General features: G+C 34.9%; 1 protein-coding gene across 2 annotated transcripts in view; it reads left to right on the plus strand.

Moving 5' to 3' along the window:
* Window positions 1–16142, plus strand: part of PDE7B (phosphodiesterase 7B) — a 584077-nt gene that overhangs the window by 168854 nt on the left and 399081 nt on the right. Inside the window, exons 2-3 of one of the 2 annotated variants that reach the window (XM_047860045.1) lie at window positions 5806–5813; window positions 6279–6359. The exons of the other annotated variant lie outside the window; for it this stretch is intronic. The gene's annotated coding sequence lies outside the window, so the exon portion shown is untranslated. The remainder of the gene's footprint in view (window positions 1–5805; window positions 5814–6278; window positions 6360–16142) is intronic. 2 annotated transcript variants of the gene reach the window in all.

The following is a 16142-nucleotide window of genomic DNA, read 5'->3' on the forward strand; positions in this document are numbered from 1 at the left end:
TTTGGGACAGATAGAGAATTTGTGGCTCTTTTGAAATACCAGCCTTCAGCCTCATTTCTGTCCAGAGAACAGTACAGTCCTTTTGAGTTTGGCCCTATAAAGTGTTTCGTTTATTTGCTTTTTAATTCCAGGGTTGATCTTTACACACACTATTTCATGGTGAGCATTGGACGTTTGCCCCCATAGTCTTGGGGGAAGAAGGCATGTGGTGGTTTTCCTTTTTAAAAAGTTCTTTATAATCCACAGCAGCCAGTTTGGGTCTTGAAGACTTTGGCCTAAAACTGTGACATTTTGTGGATTTTTGAACATTGCAATGTCCCCATCACTAAGGGAGAGGCGAGAGAGGATGATGCCCCCTTACTGTGGCACACGCATTTCTTACTTCCTTTTGGTGATTGACTCCGATCTACCACGTACACTACTGGAGTTCTCATTACAAATCTTTAACTCTTAAAGATTAAGAATTCAGTTATAAATTATGTCTTTCTAAAAAGTAATCACCATGGTCTATAATAAGGATTATTATTAGAGAATTCTGATTAGGCCACTTAGAAATAGCAAGACACAAACCAAGGATCTGAGAACATGTGGAGGAGTAAGATACCCCTGGTAATTTTGCAGTGTTTGACAGGATAATATTTAAGAGTAGGAATAGTTCAGCTTTCTGACTTTTTTATTTTTAACTTTCTCATAAACTTTAAACTATTGAAAATCTGAGACACAGGGAAGCAATGTATGGGAGAAGGCATCTATTTGGTTAAAATGTTCCTTTATATAGTAACTGTAGTTTCCAACTACTGATGTTCAATAGGTACAAAATTATTATTATATTCAAAATAAAATGGAATCAATATCATGCTATAATCATAGCAAATACTAATAATCAATACTTAATGCTATTAATAATTATTATTACAATGTTCAATATCATGGGATACTATAAAAATATTTCTAATGGAAGCCTCTTGTCTCTTTTCTATACATTCATGAACCATGGAGGTGGGGTTCTCATGTTCTTCATAAATACTTTTCCCACCACATCTCTAAACATCCCAGACTTTACTTTTCTTAATTTATTTTTGAGAGAGAGGGAGGGAGAGAATGAGTGGGGGAGGGGCAGAGAGAGAGGAGACACAGAATCTGAAGCATGCTCCAGGATCTGACCTACCAGCACAGTCCCCAATGTGAGGCTTGAACTCACAAACTGCAAGATCATTACCTGAGCTGAAGTCGGACGCTTAAGTGACTGAGCCACCCAGGTGCCCCCATCCCAGACTTTGCTATGTGAATTGCATCTAACATGAACATACTCATGCTTCATTTTTACAATCAGCTGATATCCAAGGAACCCTCCACCATTTCTCCATAGCTTCAATACAGAGCACATGGCTAATCTTCATTCTTCTTGTCAACACAATGATTTCAACACTACTTTTGCTGTTTCTTCCAATACTATGGTCTTACCTCTTATGATCTTTCCAAAAACCAATTTCCATTTCCATACAATATAGCCACTCTCTTTGTGATCAGAACTTAAATTTCATCATTATTTAAAACTATTTTATTGCTAATATCTCAAACTCTAATATTTCCTTTTTCCTCCACAAATTTTACTTTCCTGCTTCATCTATTTCCTGATTTCTACTAATCAGGATAAGAGCCAAAATGCCAACAGCATTTTTCAGAGAGCTAGAAAAAAACAATCCTAAAATTTGTTTGGAACTACACAACACCCCAAATAGCCAAACTGTACTGATCAAAACAGTATGGTACTGGCACAAAAAGAGACCCATAGATCAATAGAACAGAATAGAAAACCAAGAAATGAACACACAACCATATGGTCAATTAATCTTCAACAAAGAAAGAAAAAATAATAGTCTTTTAACAAATGGTTTTGGGAAAACTGGACAGCAACATGCAAAAGAATGAAACTGGACCACTTCCTTACACAAAACACAAAAATAAATTCAAAATAGATTAAAGATCTAAATGTGAGACATTAAACCATAAAAATCCTAAAGGAGAACACAAGCAGTAACCTCTTTGACATTGGCCATAGCAACTTCTTTCTAGATATATTATTTCCTGAGGCAAGGGAAACAAAAGCAAAAATAAACTATTGGGACTTTATAAAAATAAAACGCTTCTGCAAAGTGAAGGAAACAGTCAACAAAATTAAGGGGCAACCTACGTAAGGGGAGAAGATATTTGCAAATAAAGGATTGTATCCAAATCTGTAAGAATTTATAAAAATCAACACCCAAAAACAAATCATCCAATTATAAAATGGGCAGAGGAAATGAATAGACATTTTTACAAAGAAGACATACAGATGACCAACAGATATATGAAAAAATGTTCAATATCACTTATCATCAGGAAGTATAAATCAAAACTACAATGAGATGTCACCTTACACCTGTCAGAATGGCTAAAATTAACAGCAAACAACATCTCTGCATCTCTGCATCTCTGAGGATGCAGAGAAAGCAGAAACTTTTGGGCTGTTAGTGGGAATGCAAACTGGTGCAGCTACTCTGAAAAACAGTATGGATTTTCCTCAAAAAGTTAAAAATAGAACTACCCTATGCTACAGCAATTGCACTACAAGGTATTTACCCAAAGAACACAAAAATACTAATTCAAAGGGACCTGAACCTCAATGTTTATGGCAATATTATCTATAATAGCCAAATTATGGAAATAGCTCAAGTGTCCATTGACTGGTGAATGAGTAAAGAAGATGTGACATTATATATGCAATGGACTTTTAGCCATAAAAAAGAATGAAATCTTGCCATTTTCAATGACATGGATGGAGCTAGAGAGTATATGCTAAGCAAAATAAGTCAGAGAAAGACAAATACCATATGATTTCACTCATATGTGGAATTTAAGAACCAAAACAAATGAGCAAAGGGGAAAAGAGAGAGAGAGAGAGAGAGAGAGAGAGAGAGAGAGAGAGAGAGAGAGAAAGGTAAACCAAGAAACAGACTCTTAATTATAGAGAACTGATGGTTACCAGAGGGGAGGTGGGTAGGTGATGGGTTAAATAGGTGATGGGGATTAAACAGTGCACCTGTTGTGAGCAGCACCAGGTGTTGTATGGAAGTGTATGAATCACTATATTGTACCCTGAAACTAATATTACACTGTATGTTAACTAACTGGGATTTAAAATAAAAACTTAAAAAAAAAGAATAGGACCTTTGAAGTCAAAAAGACCTAAGATCAAATTCTACCTCATTAATTTTTGATATTTTAAATTCTTCTAAATTTGAGGTAGTCTAGGTTAAAAACTATTATCTCACTTTTCCAACTGGTATTTTTTCCATCATTACTGATGTGGATGAGCATGTTTTTCATGTTTAACAGTTGTTTGCCTTTTGTTGTTTTTGTGAACTGATTATTGATCTGATTTCTATTTGTCTTTTTCTCAGTGACTGTTAAGAGTTTTTATATATTACAGGTGCTAATTCTTTGTTATAATATCACGCAGCTTAATTTTCTTACAGTCTCTTGCTTATATTTCAGCTATGTTTATGGTGTCTTTTTACATCTTAATAAAATCAAGGTCATATATCTTTTATGCTATCATTTTTGGCTTTTGTATTCTATTTAATAAGGCCTTCCCTCACCTGAGGTTATAAACTGATACTACTAGATTTTCTTTTGATTCTTTTAAAGGTTTAAAAACTTGTTGTTATGTTTTTTATACCTACCAAAATTATTTTTTCTGCTATAATGTATGCTATAATGTAGGCATCTACTTTAAATTTTATCCTTCTTAATAGACCACCTTTCATTATTTATTTAAAATACTACCCTCTCATGTATCAATATATCATATATGAACATATAAGTCTATTCTAGTTGGCCATTTTACCTAATATTTACCAATGCCACACTGGGGCTTATGTATGGTGAAATCTGGTGGAACAAGTCCATTCATTTACTAATTGTGTGACTACTAGAATTGACTTGCAATGTTCCGTGAAACATCTTGGGATTTTTTTTTTTTTTTTGGAATTGCATTGAATTAATGTATTAGTTTGGAGGAAACTGACATCTATAAAATGGTGGGTCTTCTCATTCACAGACATAGTAACCTCTCCCCTTTTCAGGCCTTCTTAAATTATGCTCAGCAGGAAGATTGTATAATTGACTTAACTAACAGATATTTAACACCGTTTTAATTAACATTTTAAAATTTATTCCTAGATACCTGGGATTTAATTGAAAAAACTCTTCCTGTAACATTGGTCCTTTCTCCTGATCACATTCTGTCACTCAAATTCTCTAAACTATCCATTTTTGAATGATAGGTTTGGAGATTCTGTTTCTCCCACTTCCATGTTATTTACTTTACTCCCATACAATTTGCCTTCCTTTCCTATCCCTGTAAAAAATACTCTTTAAAATGTTACTGATTATTCCTAAATTGCCAAACCAATAATTTTTTTTCTGTTTTTATTATCCTCAGATTTTTTCTGTTTTATTATCCTCAGTTTTGTTTTTTTTTTCTGTTTTGATTCTTAAAACCATTTCAACATTCCTCCTTTGGTGTCCATGGCATTTCAGTCTCCTGATTTCTGTTTTTGTTTTTGCTTGTTCTTTTGCACTCCTTTGCATCTTACCTGGCTTTTTATTCTCCAGTTTTGTAAAAATAATATTTTTATGGTCCTCTTCTCTTTCTATGTGCTTCTTCCAATTTGCTCCAGAATGCAGGAACTTCTGTGTGCTTTCATCAGTGACACAAGCACTTGGCATATTGAAGGCGATAAATAAAGGCTTCTTGAACAAATAAATTAACTAATCATAGCTTCCAAATTGTTATCAACACCAATGTCAGGCAATTATTGATTATTGTCCAAGTTTGAACTCTACTTACCATTTTTGTGTTACTTTATGATCCATTCTACTTTGTCTTATTTCTTGCTTACATTCTAATCAAACCAGGGTAATCACTATTTCCTAAGGTTGTGTTTGTTCCTGATGTTTTCTCTTTCTGGGATCCCTTCCATTTATATTTGTTGAAATCCTGTCTATTACTTAAGGTCCATATCATCTATCTTCTTTTCTTAGAAGGCTTTTCTCATTCTCTCTTATTTGTTGTAATCCCTTCCACTTTTAAATCTCCATAGATACTCTTTGGCTTCTACTGTCATTGCATTTGTATGTATCAATGATAAAATTCTATTTTTAATACTGGGACAGATTAAGAAGAATGATAATTCCCAATCTTGTCAGGGGTGAGGGAAGAGAAAGTCTCAAACATTGTCGGTAGGAATTTTCAGAGGATAATTTGGCAACATGTATCAAAACCTTGGCAATGCAAATAGTCTCTGCAGTTTCATCTGTGATTTTTTTCCTAAGGAAATAGCCAGATATATATGTGTAATATTGTTTAGTATGACATTTTGTAAATTTAAAAAAATGTAAAACCTAAGTGTCTAACAACATAGTTTTAGTTCAACAAATTTTTGGAATATCCTTATAATAGACAATAAAGCCAAAATAATCTTTTAAAAGAGTACTTACTTACATGAGAAAATATTCACAGTATAAAAAAAAAGGAAACAAAATAATTTTTCCAGAATAATGCCATTATTCCAGAGAATAAATATTCTAGAAAATAAATATGCTTAAAATATTAGGAAGACGTATGCCAAAATGTTAATTGTGTTGTGGGGTTATGATTGATATAAATTTTTTAAATGTTTCCTATGTTTCCCAATTTTTTTATGATTGTCTATATTTTTTAAAAGGTGTCAAGAAAATTGATGCTTACATTTAAAATAGACTGTGTGGTATGCCACCCAGATTCTTCCTCCTCTCCCCCTACTATCTCACCTATTAGGAGTTAAGCTCTCATATCCCTGCTACTAGAGGCACTGAAGGCTGACAACTCCCAGTTGAGACTCCCTTCCTTCAACTCCAATAATTGCTCTTCACTGAAAAAAGCTGCCTCTGAAGAGAGTTGCCTCTTCCAAGGTCATGCCTCTTTTCCCACAGTTAGTCTGCTTGCAATGACTTTACATGTAGGGCTCTAAAGGCCTCACTCCCTTGTCCCAGTCTGAGAGAACTCTACAGGACCATCCAGCACCCCGAGCTCCTTGTGTTCTTAGCCAAGGTCTTTGTTGAAACTGTTTTGTAACCCACCTTCTCCCTCTGCCCACTCCTGCTTCCTTTGCTCCCCCACAGCTGTCAATTCTGAAAGCACACCATAATAAGCTTTCTGTATGGAAATTTTCACTTCAGGATCTTCTTTCCAGGGAAACTGACCTGGGACATCTGCTGTTCACTGGGCACTTTACATCTAGTACTCTCCGAAAGTCTTACAAGAAGATTTTTAGGTAATTATTGATATCACTTCTTTGCATAAGAATAAAATTATGTTCAAAATATTTATGTAATTTGTGCAAAGACACATTGTTACTAAATGTCACAGCCACACCAAAAGCAGGTATGTTTGGGAATTAAGACCATGCGTTTTGCATTCAGCCAAAGAGCTCTCTCCGGTTAGCCTTGTGTTTCATTATTTTTGTTCTTTGTTTTTCTTTCTGGTAGATGGCAAATTCTTTAGCTTCAGGGATTTTGTCTTATTTATCTTTGAATCCCCCGTAGAGTATTTTATGGTACCTTGCACATAATAAGTGCTCCATGTTTGTGAAATTGACTTGAACTAGTCAAGATTTAAAATGTTATTCTACTACTGTTCCATAAGAAATGCATTCCGTAAAAGGAAAAGAAAATAATAATGGAAAGATGTAACAATTTTAATTCAATTTATTTCACGAAATAATTTCCTATAAAAAAGTGATACCAATTTTTTTCTCCGCCTTCCTCAGTATTAGATAACAAAATTCTATTTTCCAGAACTTTGCTTTTAATTACCAAAGTAAGCAAATCAATGAGGTGTAATAAACTTATATTGAACTTTTCTGGCAAATATCACAGTTTTTATCTTATATCCCTGATTCAGACCTCTATAAAATATAAATTATTTGAGCAAAGAACCTACTAAGAATAGAAAAATGTAACAAGAAAATGAGTTTGTTTTTAACACAAAACTTGAAACTATATTAACAGAATTGAAGCAGACCAAAATGCTTGAGTAAGTTTTCCAGTATCTATTAGAATTTGCAATTGCAAGTTATATTTTTCTTAAAATCTGTCAGATTTGTCATATTTAAAATACAAATGAAGTGAACATATCAATGATAGATTATATTTTTAGGAATAGATAGTATTCGATCCAGGTTTGGGCTTAGGGAAAGGGCATTGGAAAATAATTTACAAAAGGCACACGGTGTAGAGTTTTCCTATTGAGTAAGTGTTCTTTGTTCTTGTATGACTATAGAATCAATGTGATCTAAGGATCAATTTAACTTAATTGATAAACTAAGGATCAATTAAGTTAAAAACTGTTAATGCTATAAGGCTTGGCAAAAGGCATAATGAATCTATAGAGTGCATTACTGGTAACTGACCCAAAATATTTCATAAAAGTGACCAATGCAATAGCCTTGATGCTTTTCTAGTAGGCAAAATAGACAGTTATACAGGTGGGATGATTTCAGGGGCCACCACCACGAGTTCAAAGACTGTGAGTCTTAACACTGTGAGTTGGGAATTCATCATTTTGATTGACCACTTTGTTTTCTATTACAATACACATCTCCCTAAGAAGATAATATTTATCCATTTCTCAATATTTTGTTTTAGCCTTATTCTAGATGTTCTCTAAGAGTTTCCCAATAAAACATAAGCAACCATCTCTAAGCCTAGAAGATCAATTTATTGATAGCATTTCCCTCTGGACTCTAATTTTTCCTTTTGAATAGAAATACTACAGTCTTTGAAAAAACTTCCATGCCCCCCCCTTTTCCCCTTCCATTATAAAGTGCCAACAAAAAGGGACTTCTGAGTATGTAGGTATTTATGTTAAAGTGATTATAAACTGTTATTTACTTAAAAACCTCATATGCTTTCAAAGGACCACAATTGGGTTGCCCCCATTCTTTTCCCAGCCCCACCCTGATAGAAACTTTCTTTCCAGTTCTAAAATGAGATTGATGTCTTCCTGAAAAGGCTTGGAAATTTTGAAATAGTCGTTTTATTACATCAGTGGAAAGTTCTTAAATTAGTGAGCTAGTTAGACTAATAAGGATCTTCTTTTGAGATTGCAAACATCAGTCAAGAGTAATTTTATAAATAGTTTTAACTTAGCATAAATTATTTTAGATGATTGGCTTATCTTAATTCCTACCTGAGATAATCCACTGAAAGAATAAGGTTTTTAATTTGAGAGAAAGGGAGCATGGAGGATGGGATGGCATAAAGGTGTGGGAAATTCTTAGGGTAGCATGAAGACTGGGCCTGGGTTTGAGAAAAAGATACAGGGTGGTGCCAGATCAGCTTCTTGTTTCAAAATTTTGTCTTAGATGGGCTTTGATTAAGATGAGAGAGGTTCCAACTTTTATCTCTTCTTACTCTTTGCTCTGTACTTTATTTCTGTCCCTTCCTATCCTTACCCAGGACAAGGGTGCCTCTAGCAACAGGAGACTTGAACTAAGCCTACTTTTACTAGAAATAAATCTAAATTACATTATGAGTTCATTGATTTTTGCCAGTTGACTGGCATTTATGGTACCCACTTTTGAGAAAAGATGTTTTTACAAATCCGAACAATAAACACCTGGGAAACATTTTACAACAAATTGATTTCTAAGTCAGGCTCGTGGTTACAGACACCATTTTAACTGGAGAAAGTACCTACTAAAGTCAGCTGCCCATCAGATGATTTAAATAACTGTTTCTACTGAGCAAGTAGAAAAGAATGGTGAGCTCATCCATTTTACAGTCAGAACATCCCCATGTGGCAGGGTGGGCCAACTAAAGAGGGAAATGTGGGCTGGTAAATATTTAGTAATTATTTAGTGTATAAAAACTTTAGCCATGGAGATATTTTCTCAATTTAAAATTATAAGAGTCTTTTATTGGAGTTTCAGTGATGGGTATGCATTTGGGGATAAAAGGCACAAAATGTACAGACAGAAAATGAAATGAAACAATGAAAAACATGGCTCAACACACTCAGAAAAGCTACTTGGCAGCATTCTGTGAACTTTTAAAAATATGTTATGTGCATTGGCCTTGACAGCTCCTCTCTCTTGTTCCCTTGTCAACTTTACCCACCACCCCCCTCAAAAAAAAAGAGCCCTCTTCTTTTTTCCTTTTCTTAGAAGGCTATTTTCCCTAAGAGAATTCTGCACTTTATTTCCTCATTCCTAAGTCTTTCTAGGGAGGATGGTGCCTAAGAATGGTGTTGTTTTCTGTTCAAGTCATTAACTTTGTTAGAACTACGCCAGATAAAGTCAGTGGGAGTCTTCCCTTCCCACATGAACTCTGTCAAGGCCATGGTTTCAGGCAGTTTATGGTGGGTACAGTGAAGTTCAGGATCTTAACCATGACCCTGTGGAGCATATGGAAACTGAAACTTCCGAAGGAAACTTTCCACTTCAGGTTTTGGCAAAGAAAATAATACTGAGACAAGAGCAAGAATTAGATCATGACACATGTTACTTGGCAAAAGAGGAAGTCAAAGAAAATAGGATGAAGAAAAGCCTAGGAGACAACATGTTGGCATCACTTTTGTACCTAGGACTCTCCTCCTTCTTTTAACCGCTTTCCAAGCTAACTTTTTATTATTCTTACTGCCTTTATGTTCTTCAAGACTTCATAGTTAATGAAACATGTGTTGAAAGCCATTTAGGTATTTATTTTTCTAGGGAAGTCTTTCTCCAATTGTAGAGCTCTCTCTGATATTCTTATTATTCTTGTTACTCTTGATATTCTTATTTAGTAATCTTTGATTTAAGAAATTGACTAGAATCCTGAAGGCAATCTATTGTCTTGTGCACTTTCATTTTTTCTTAGTTAAAAATATTTTCGTTGTGTCTAATGGGAGAAAAGAATTATGAGGGTAAATCTTGGAAACCCATATGAAGGAGATAAGCTCTGAATCCCTCTTTGCAGTCTGAAAAGGACTATGACAAGCAGAGACCTAGGGAAGGGTATTCAGATAGGACAACAGAAGCAGAGGTCTGGAGGCTGAGACTGTGGGGAACGGGGATGAAAGGTGAGATTTCCCATGTGTAGGAAGAAAGTAGAATTTAGAAAGAGGTACATTTAGAAACATAACCTGCAGCCAGCTTCTGGCGATCCTTGAATGCTAAAGCAGAAAGATTTGGATTCGTTCCAAATGCAGCCCGGACCTAGTAAAGATTTTTAGACACAGGTTATATAACCAGATGAATTTTAGAATGATACCTCCTAGCAGCAAAGTATAGGATTAATTGGAGAGGAGGAAATGCCTGGGGGGAAAACAAACCAGTTGGGGTACAAGTGGGGAGCCTTCTACAAAAGAGAAAATTATCTCAGAAATAGGGTCAACAAGCTTTGACCAGTAATTTATTATGGCAATAAGTGGGAGAGAGGAATAGGAGATGAGCTCACATTTTGTAGCCTGAATAGTAGAGAAGGGATGCAGGAGGAGAGGAGGTTTGAAAGGAAAGATATGTTCGCTTTGGGGGTTTTTGTGAAAAAGTACAGCCTATAATAATCTTTGCTACTTTTCAATTGTAATGATCAGCTCCACACAGTTTGGGTCTCTATTATATACATTCTGAAATACATAATAATTTATTTATTTTTAATTCTAGTATAATTAATGTACAGAACTATATTCATTTCAGATATACAATTACAGTGATTCAACAATTTTCTGTTACTCAGTGCTCATCATAAGTGTACTCTTAACCCCCCCTTCACCTATTTCACCCATCACCCCACCACCAACCCTCTGTCAACCACCAGTTTGTTCTCTATACTTGACTCTTGTTTTTCTTTGGCTTTTTTCTTTGTTTTGTTTCATAAATTCCACATATGAATGAAATCATATAGTATTTGTCTCTCTCTGACTGACTTATTTCACTTAGCATTATACCCTCTAGATGCATCCATGTTGTTGCAGGTGGCAAGATTTCATTCTTTTTATGGCTGCACAATATCTCCTAATATATATATGCTAGGATATATGTTAGGATAACATTATATATATATAATATATATACACACACATATATATATAAAACATTTTCACTGAGATATATAATATTATAGTGTTATTATTATTATTTAATTCCAATATTATTTAATTCCTCATAATGTATGTGTGTATTGGAGCTTTGACTACCTGATTAGGATGTAAATCTGCTCATAATTGAATCAGAAATTTCTATAATAATCTAAGTCATCTTTTACTGTTTTCACCGGTCATGCTGTTATTTCTAAAATACAAGCAATATTTCTGTCAGATGTTGCTATAAATTTGAAATGATTCATAAGTAAGATCCATAGTTGGGTGATTTTAAAGTGTTATTGTTTTAATAAGGTAATTTTTTAAATTTTATTTTAGAGAGAGAGAACATGAATGGTGGAAAGGGGAAGAGAGAGAGAGAGAGAGAGAGAGAGAGAGAGAGAGAAAATCATAAGCAGGCTCCATTCAACATAGAGCCTGATGGAGGCATGGATTCCAAACCCTGGGATCATGACCTGGGCCAAAATCAAGACTTGAATGCTAAACAGACTGAACCATCCAAGTGGCCCCAGGTATATTTATATAAAAAAATATATTTTTCTTTCACATTAATCTTAAGGAAGGTCTACTAACAGTTGTTTATGCATCATACATTTTGCTATATAAAAACATTGCAGTTTTAGAATATAATACTTCATATCAAATAATTGTTTTCATTTTATTAGCAATTTCAACTCAGATATTTCACTGGATACTATTTATATATACATGCTTGTATGTTTTGTTCTCTAACTTATATTCAACCATGACTAATTCTGGACTTCCTGAAAACTGGCCCAATATTTTTGACATCTTTTAAATAGGTGGCAAACCATTTTCAGGGTACATTAATTTTTTAAAAAAATTGTGATATACTGGGGCACCTGGGTGGCTCAGGCAGTTGAGCGTCCGACTTTGGCTCAGGTCATGATCTCACGGTCCGTGAGTTCGAGCCCCGCGTCGGGCTGTGTGCTGACAGCTCAGAGCCTGGAGCCTGCTTCGGATTCTGTGTCTCCCTCTCTCTCTGCCCCTCCCCTGTTCATGCTCTGTCTCTCTCTGTCTCGAAAATAAATAAATGTTAAAAAAAATTGCAATATAATTTTTACAGATGTTTTGAGAATATTTTTGGCTATCATGATTTAAATTATTACTGTGATTTAAAGATATTTAGAGTCACACATTCTTCCTTGAGTAAGGTCCGTGTAGACAGCAATGTCTGTTCTGATCCAAGAGGAAGTCTAGGGTTTTATTCTCTGGAGAGGACTCTGAAATACAGGATGTCATGACATACCCTAATCCTAACTCTACCTCTAACCACCACCCCTAACCTTAACCATTACCATAACTCTAACCCTAACCCTAAATCTAAACCTAACCCTAATCCTAACCCTAACCCTAGATGTGAGAAAGAGGATTCCTGAACACATGATAAGAAAAGCTGAGAAGCAGCCTAGTTACTCTGGAGAACATTCAAAAAATATATAACACAAAATAAATTTTCCTATATATGTTTATATATATAGTTTGTGATAATTATGATGCATTTATAATGAATATTATGTATCTTTTTACCAATTAATCTTCAATAACTATAAAAGGAACTTAATTTTTATGTCCGTTAAGATGCTGTCTATATTTATGTGTCTAACCTATCAAAATTGAATCCAAGACAAAGAAACATTCTCCAGGAAATTAGTTAGGTGATCCTGGCAATTATTTTATAGATTGTATTATTGTGGAAATAACGTGCTACTTTTTTTCTGCCGGGTTTTTAACCTGACCCTTCTTTAAGCCCAAAAATTATGCATCCTGCCCCATTGACTTCAGGTTTGGCAATGTACTTCATTTGGGCCAGTGAAATATATGTAGAAGTAACATAATACTCTTTCAAGCAGAATCTGTAAGAGTAATTGCCTAGTTATACCAACATTTTTGTCCTCTCTTCTAGAATAGCGTGTCATAGAAGGCCTATACCTTCTGCCTTGGTCTCAAAATAAAGTACTCTTGGAGCAAAACCTTGGTCAATCTATAACTGTGTAATTGATGAGCTCCTCGGATTTGGGGGTTATTTGTTAACTGTACCATATTTACTTTAAACTTACTAAGCCAAATAACTTTCTGCATTCTTGATTCTTGTTATCTATTCTTCATTTTAGTGTAAACTATTGTAGACTTTTCTACATTTCCTGTGTAAATATCAGTCTTTTTGTTTGTTTGTTTGTTTGATTATTTATTTAGTTTTGAGAGAGAGAGAGAGAGAGAGAGAGAGAGAGGGCATGGATGAGCGAAGGACAGAGAGAAGGAGAGAGAAAATCCCATGAGGGGCAGAGAGAGAGGGGGAGAGAGAAGGAGAGAGACAGAATCCCATGCAGGAACTGCACTGTCGGCACAGAGACTGAAATGGGGCTTGAGCTCATGCATGAAGCGGCACTTGAACTCACTAACCATGAAATAATGATCTGAACCAAAGTCAGGTGCTTAACCAACTGAACCACCCAGCACCCCCAGTGTATTTTTATTAAAAGGCATAATACCATAAAATTATAAATTAAAAAAAATTGTTTCACAGTGCACTGTGAATATTAAGCCAGATGGATAAATGTATATTTGTGCCTTTCCTGGTTGAATACTGTTCTCCTGATGGAAAGTATTATGGTGTAGTGGTTAAGGATACAGTCTCTAGGACAAAATAGGTTCAAATCACTAATACTCTGGGGTCAAGTCACTGTTCTACCACTAACTATGTGACTACAAGTAAGATATTTAATTTATTTGTGACCCTACATAACCGACTTACTTGCCTTATGATACAGTAAACCAATTTATTATTGTTGAATAGTTTTTTTCAGTGTTTTTCTATTTTAAGAACATGTTAAATAATACCATGGTCACCTCTTCTGCATCAACCTCTTTTCTGTCTTACCCCAATTTCTCATAAAGCCTGATTCTTTTAGTTTTAAAATATCTTTTGTATCTAATCTTATATCTGGTACTACCACTACCAAATTACATGATGATTTCAATATATGTAAAAGAGTATGAAACATTTTATAAGTCAGTAACTATTCTTGACTTAATAAAATCTCTTAGGAAATGATTAAAAAAGGAAACCTCGTTAATATCAAAGACTCTGGCAACATATCTCCTACTTGTGAAACATTAATGATATTTTCATTAAAATAAATAATAAGTCAAGGACGCCATCTATTATGCCAGTAGGCAATGCCATCCATTATGCCAAAGGCATTCCTTTTGGAAAGAAAGGTAAATTCAGCTTTTTGAATGACCTTGAGCTATGAATAAAATGTTCCTTAGAGTGTTCTCAGAACTCCTTCTTGATGTACTCCGTTTTACGCTTTATACTATCAATTAACCATTTTAATACTTTGTTTGAAATAATAATAATATTAGTCAAAGTGAGTTATTTACATTTAATGTCCAACTCTGTCCAGCCAATAAAGATTTTCTGTTCATCAGTAAGCATGTGTTGGTTGGCTTCCTTACCCCAGATGGGGAGGCTGGATTAAGTCAGCCATACAACAGGGTTCCCTTGCCCTAGAACAGAAGCAGGATTTCCTCTTTCCTGCAGCTATGGATGTGTGCATTGAGAAGAGAGGGGAGGAAGTGTCAAACTGACTCCTGGAGAGTGGTTCAATGGTGGAAGCCGAGGAAGCATGCTTGAATGTTCTTTATATCTGCAAAGGACTGGAGTTGGTGAATCAGGTGAGAGGAGCACCAAGAAAAGGATGAAAGAGAGAAAGAAGGTCACTAGTGTATGCGGCTTGGCCAAAGAAGAGTCCTGTCCAAGGCCAGTTCTTTAACAGAGCAATTTCAAATTCACTCAGTAGCCTTTCTGTGATTCCAAATTTACATGCATCTCGGATATACTCAGTCTTTATAATTCATTGCTTTCTTTCCCATATTACAGGGAATATGTGTAAGCACCAGAAAAGGTAATTAAAGAAATACATTAGCTACTCTGATGGCTATTTTGAAAGCAACACAAAAAATATGCACTACTAATCAGAGTTTTCAGCGCTTTCAGTCAATAGAAAGGAAATTCAAAAGAAAAATGGGATATTGTTTGATGAGTCAAAGTAGAAGTATTTACTTAAATGTTACCTTGTGCAAGCAGAGAAATATTAAATCTGGTACTATCATACAAACAACTTTGGCCTCACAAAACCAGCCAGACTTTAAAGATTTAAAGAAATCTTGACTAGTGCTACAGACTCCATCATCACCTACATGCAGATCTTAGCACCAAATCTCAAGGCGGGGTTCCCAGTAGAGAATTTCTGGAACATGTGTCCATTGGTGCTGCAGCAATGTTTTCTGTTATGTAACTCAGCTGGCAGGATCAAACACAGAGCCTGGAGGGCTGCAGAGCCACAGTTCCATGCTGTGAACACTCTCCATCACTCAGCCAATCAGTACACAGATAGATATGGAGCACCTAACCTATGGATGGGGACTAGACTCACACAGGTTTGTTTGCCTAATACAGTGTTTTACAGAAAAACAAAACAATAGCTTTAGGTTTTGAGATTAGACTGCAGATGGTGAGGAAAAAAATGTTAGGAAGAGGCAGAGTTACAAATAGGAATAATTACCCCAACTTCTAACTAAATTATAATCTTTATATGCATATAATGTAGGAAGTATGTCGGATTCAGTATTGTAGATAGAAATCATATAAGTTCAAATAAAAAGAGCAATATTATAATTCCTTTTTATTATACAATCAAGGGCTATTCTACATTTGCAAGATAGAATACAATTTTATACTTTACATGAATTTTTTTAAAGACCTAGAATTTGGCCTGACTCTGTGTAATGTGATATTTTATAGCTCTATCATTGAACGGGACAAAATTTCTTAGGTGGGATGTTTGACTTAACTATGAGCACATTTGTTATAAATCCAGGATCCTTTCCAGATGATTTTTCTTCAATTCTTGTGTCAAAGGTTCCTGAAGACTCAAAGCCCAAACTC

The sequence above is a fragment of the Prionailurus viverrinus genome, chromosome B2 (assembly GCF_022837055.1).
Source record: "Prionailurus viverrinus isolate Anna chromosome B2, UM_Priviv_1.0, whole genome shotgun sequence".
Taxonomy (NCBI): Eukaryota; Metazoa; Chordata; class Mammalia; order Carnivora; family Felidae; genus Prionailurus; species Prionailurus viverrinus.